The 6,043-nt window shown below is 35.9% G+C and overlaps 1 pseudogene; it reads left to right on the forward strand.

Annotated features, from left to right (window-relative positions):
• Nucleotides 1-4,607: 4,607 nt before the first annotated feature.
• Nucleotides 4,608-5,477, forward strand: LOC102141492 (small ribosomal subunit protein uS5 pseudogene; annotated as a pseudogene).
• Nucleotides 5,478-6,043: the final 566 nt, after the last annotated feature.

The following is a 6,043-nucleotide window of genomic DNA, read 5'->3' on the forward strand; positions in this document are numbered from 1 at the left end:
CCTCAGAAATTCCACCACGTATCTACAACCATCTGATCTTTGACAAACCTGACAAAAACAAACAACGGGGAAAAATTTTTCCCTATTTAATAAATGGTATTGGGAAAACCGTCTAGCCATATGCAGAAAACATAAACTGGGCCCGTTCCTTATACCTTCTACAAAAATTAACTCAAGATGGATTAAAGATTTAAACATATGACCTAAAACCATAAAAATCCAAGAAGAAAACTTAGGCAATACCATTTAGGACATAGGCATGGGAAAAGACTTCATGACTAAAACACCAAAAGCAACAAAACCAAAATTGGCAACAACTTTGCCAACAAAAGCCAAAATTGACAAATGGTATCTAATTAAACTGAAGAGTTTCTGCATAGCAAAATAAACTATCATAAGAGTGAACAGGCAACCTACAGAATGGGAAAAAATTTTACAATCTATCCATCTGACAAAGACTCATATTCAGAATCTACAAAGAGCATAAACAAATTTTCAAGAAGAAAAACCAAACAACCCCATCAAAAACAGACACTTTTCAAAAGAAGACATTTATGTGGTAAACAAACATATGAAAAAAAGCTCATAATCACTAGTCATTAGAGAAATGCAAATCAAAACCACAATGGGATACCATCTCACTCCAGTTAGAATGGCGTTCATTAAAAAGTCAGGAAACAACCGATGCTGGGGAGGATGTGGAGAAATAGGAACACTTTTACACTGTTGGTGGGAGTGTAAATTAAATTAGTTATTAAACTAGTTCAACCATTGTGGAAGACAGTGTGGCAATTCCTCAAGGATCTAGAACTAGAAATACCCCTTGACCCAGCAATCTCATTACTGGGTATATACCCAAAAGATTATAAATCACTTTACTATAAAGACACATGCACATTTATGTTTATTGCAGCACTAGTAACAATAGCAAAGATTTGGAACCCACTGAAATGCCCATCCGTGATAGATTGGATAAAGAAAATGTGACACATGTACACCATGGGATACTATGCAGCCATAAAAAAAGAATAAGTTCATGTCCTTTCCAGGGACATAGATGAAGCTGGAAATGATCATTCTCAGCAAACTAACACAGGAACAGAAAACTAAACACTGCATGTTCTCACTCATAAGTGGGAGTTGAACAATGAAAACATATAGACAGGGAGAGAAACATCACACACTGGGGCCTGTTATGGAGTGGGGAGCAAGGGGAGGGATAGCATTAGGAGAAATATCCTAATGTAGATGATGGGTTGATGGGTGCAGCAAAACATCATGGCACATGTGTACCTATGCAACAAAGCTACACCTTCTGCACATGTATCCCAGAACTTAAAGTATAATAATAACAAAAATCCCGCAATATTATTTTTATGATTCTAGTAAGAATCATATTATTCATTAAAAAATTAGGGAAAAGTTAGATTTCAGATATATTTGTATTATATTTTTCCCAAACTTAGGCTTATTTGATGTCAGAATTTTAATGAGATTTTAACAGCTTTTTATAACTTATTTGCATTGTTTTAACTTGTGACAAAGAATGTTAAATAAGTTGTTTGTTAGAGATTTCAACACATACCATGATTTGGTCTGCTAATTAGCATTATAGAAGCAGAAGTGCTGAAATTTCATAGATGTGTTATTTATAGAGAATTTAAATTTATTCAGAGTAAATTTGTTTACTATTAACTGTTCTTTGCAGAAAAAGTATTGCTATAGCTATATTTAATGAGATCCATAAATCATAACTAATGGACTATGACTCAGATTACCATCAATTTATGATGCTAAGATATGGACTTAGGCATCTATCTTTCTATGACTAGTTAAGTATGGGTTGAAATATTTATAGATGAGAAGAATAGCTTTAATTTTTTAAAACAACAGCAATAGAATGTTATATGTCTCTTTCTTCTGTTTAGTTCATAAATATTGATGTAATAAACACTGCTGATCAAAACTGGGAAATGAAAATATGCAGACAGGAGAGCATGTTAACCTAGAAAACTTAGCTAACAAAAAAACGAAGAGAAAAAAAGGTCTGGGGATGAGGAAGATGAAGACAGAAAAAAAAAAATATGTGTATGATTGCTTCACTAATCACATCAGTCCCCTATGCCTAGCAGCTAGTAACACTCAGGTCTTTGGTAGTACACCAAAGCCTATACCACACTAGTACACAAATTCTTGGATCATCATAATGCTTGCACTCTTAAGAGCTAAAATGTGAATATCTTCAGTTTTGCTAAAAGGAGTGCATTTTAAAACATGACTAATATGATATTTTCTTTTATATATTTTAATATTTTATAATTTTCCCCTATTTTTAGACTTTTCTACCACCATGATAACTAAAGATATGTTCAGCTACTATGACACTTCACCCAAAATCTAAAGTGCTTGATGAGGGACAGATCTTATTCCTTCTCTTTCTTTTCCTGTACATGTGATATGATAATTGATTAATGTCTTATTGATAGTTATTTAGATGTTTTTCTAGCTTTTTCTTTTATTGTCATATTGATTGTACATGGCTAGCTGGTTTGCATGTATATATTGCAGCAATGATGAGAGTGTGGCAAACATTATTGAATAAATGCTTAATATCAAATAAGTACTTTCCTATCTTCTCTTGCAATTAGGGTAACTCCATTCTAAACATCAGACTTAACTTAAAATCTGTTGGGCAGATTTTAAGTAAGATACTTTACTTTCTGAGAGATGTCATTGGTGTGCTGCTGTTCCATCCTCCTTCTTCCTTCCTGGAATGCAGATTTTAAATCTTCAGATTAATTGGGCATACTGAAAACATGAAGAAACAAGTGCAAGGAGAAAAATACAATATGCTATTGATGTCACAAAAGAATGAGAAAAAATCTTGAAACTGATCGGAGTTTGAACTAATTTACCAACACTAAATATTGCCTATGTCCAATTATCTGAAGAAAACATAAATCCCTACGTTTTTAGGCATGATTTATCAAGTTTTCAATTCCTTGCTGCCAAAAACATGTCTACATTACATGGACTATTTATGTAGAATAAATGGTAGCAGATAATTTTCTCATCAAAAAGTATATATATATACATACACACACACATATATATATATATATTTAACTAAACTATAATTATTAGCACCAATTTTTCTACAAAGAGTTATTCAAACTCAACACCCTACCAACAGGAAATGGAAATGCTTGTTTTCTTGCAACATCTCTCTAATATAAAATGACATAGTTTATGTATTCACTATAATTTATTAAGTTCTTACCAGGTGCGTGGCACTGTGCTAATTATATGGATGGGAAATTAAAAACAATATGGTCCATACCTTCCATGTTTCTTATTTTATTTACATAATTTAATATTTTTCTTAATGAATCCTGGAAAACTAGTTTGGCCTTAGTATTTCATATTTTGCGTTACTCCTGTGATTGGGATCAAAGGAGAGTATAGGAAGAAGTTTAAAGAACAGATTCTGGAATTAATCTGCTTGGGCTTAGAATCTTGTAGCTACTAATAGTTATGCAGTGATAGCTCATTTAAATTTCATGAGCCTCCGTTTTCTCACCTGCACAGTGGGGATTTTAAGAGTGACTATCACAACGCCTATGAATTTAAAGCATCTAGAAGAGGGTCTGTCTAAAGTTACTTGATAGTGTCATAAGATTTTAATATATTTTTAAATTTGTATGTATTTTTACACATATTAGAAATCTTATACGAATTTTTGTGTAATTGTCCTATTGAAATGTGTACTGCTTACAGAATGTTTGTTGACACTATAGTGTTTCTAAATATTTCCATATTATCTGAAAATAATCATGTTATCTATTTCTTTCCAGTATTTATATTTCTGATCTTTGTCTTGTCTAGTAAAATTAACTAGAATTTTCAGAACAATATTATAAGTATTATGTTACAAGGGTACCTAACTGAAATACTGTTTCACCTATTTTAACTCTGTTATTACTGTTAAAAGACACTCCTGATACACTGCAATCTTTTTTGCAAAGCCTAATTTATTATCTAGTGAGCTTATTTTTAATCACATTTTTAATAAATTGTCACTTTTCTTTTATATGTTTTAGAACATAAAATTTCTGTTTTCAGAAATAAAATGACTGTTGTATGAAAAGTTTTTATGGCCTTCTTCCAGAATGCTTCCTGCTTATCCATCTTAATATCTGCATCTGTTCTTTCTCCCTCTTTAGATTTTATTACATTTTATTTCTTGTCATTTCTTGCTGTAATTTTTTTACATAGCTTCTATATCTTTAAAAAATCTTGTTCATTATATAGAACTAATTAGCTTTCATTCAATTTATTAATTAAATTATTAATTTAAATTAACTTTTTGTGCAAAATTAATCTTTGCCTACAAAAGGTTAATATTTAGTTCTTCTACATACACAGTAATATTGTGTGTGAATTTTTTTTCTGAACTGTGTTTAGCAAGGCCTATGTGGGGAAACAAGGTCAGTGGAACAATCAGTCTTCTCTCTTTCAGGCATCTATTGCCATTGATAATACTGCATAAAAAGCCTGGTGAAAACTTACTGTATTAAAATATCGCTTCTTCTCTGAGTAAACACCAAATGGCGGATGACGCCAGTGCAGCGGGTGGAGGGCCCGAAGGCCCTGTTGGCCCTGGTGGCCCTGGGTTGGGGAACTGCGGTGGCTTCCGCGGAGGTTTCGGCAGTGGTATCTGGGGCCGGGGCCCAGGCCGTGGGGCTCCTGGAGGCAAGGCCGAGGATAAGGAGTGGATGCCCGTCACCAAGCTGGGCCGCTTGGTCAAGGACATGAAGATCAAGTCCCTGGAGGAGATCTACCTCTTTTCCCTGCCCATTAAGGAATCTGCGATCATTGACTTTTTCTTGGGGGCCTCTCTCAAACACGAGGTTTTGAAGATTATGCCGGTGCAGAAGCAGACCCGGGCTGGCCAGCGCACCAGGTTCAAGGCCTTTGTTGCTATCGGGGACTACAATGGCTACCTCGGCCTGGGTAGTAAGTGCTCCAAGGAGGTGGCCACCTCCATCCGTGGGGCCATCATCTTGGCCAAACTCTCCGTTGTTCCCGTGCGCAGAGGCTACTGGGGAAACAAGTTCGGCAAGCCCCACACCGTCCCTTGCAAGGTGAAAGGCGACTGCGGCTCGGTGCTGGTGCGCCTCATCCCTGCACCCAGGGGCACTGGTATGGTCTCAGCGCCTGTGCCCAAGAAGCTGCTCATGATGGCTGGTATTGATGACTGCTACACCTCAGCCCGGGGCTGCACTGCCACCCTGGGCAATTTCGCCAAGACCACCTTGGATGCCATCTCTAAGACCTACAGCTACCTGACCCCTGACCTCTGGAAGGAGGCTGTATTTACCAAATCTCCCTATCAGGAATTCACTGACCACCTTGTCAAGATCCACACCAGAGTCTCCGTGCAGCGGACACGGGCTTCAGCTGTGGCTACAACATAGGGTTTTTATACAAGAAAAATAAAGTGAATTAAGCCAGAAAAAAATAAAATAAAATAAAACATCGCTTGAACCCAGGAGGCGGGGGTTGCAGCGAGCCGCTATTGCACTACCGCACTCCAGCCTGGTGACAGAGCGAGACTCCATCTCAAACAAACAAACAAACAAACAAACAAACAAAATGTATTTATCCTACTGTTACATAGTTTGGCAATTTGTTTTCACCTCAGTTTGGCCTGCCTGACTTCAACTGGGCTATCATGCATCACCTGCTAGTTTCGCTGGGGCTCACTAAAGTGTCTAAAATTGCTTTATCATTTACAACTTATTTTTTCTTCAACAGGTTACCCTCATCTTAATCATATGGTAGTCACCATATTCTAAAGAAGAAGGTTGAATCTCAGTTCAAAGAATTGGGAATTAGACAACACTTTTTGATGGGAGAAACTGCACATGAAGGTACAAGGATAATTGCAGTTATTTTTACAAATAATTTAACCATATCTTACTCATAAGGAGTAGACTTCATTTACAGTAGATTTCATTTTGCAATTTTTTTTTTCATTTAT

The sequence above is a fragment of the Macaca fascicularis genome, chromosome 7 (genome assembly GCF_037993035.2).
Source record: "Macaca fascicularis isolate 582-1 chromosome 7, T2T-MFA8v1.1".
In the NCBI taxonomy this organism is placed as follows: domain Eukaryota; kingdom Metazoa; phylum Chordata; class Mammalia; order Primates; family Cercopithecidae; genus Macaca; species Macaca fascicularis.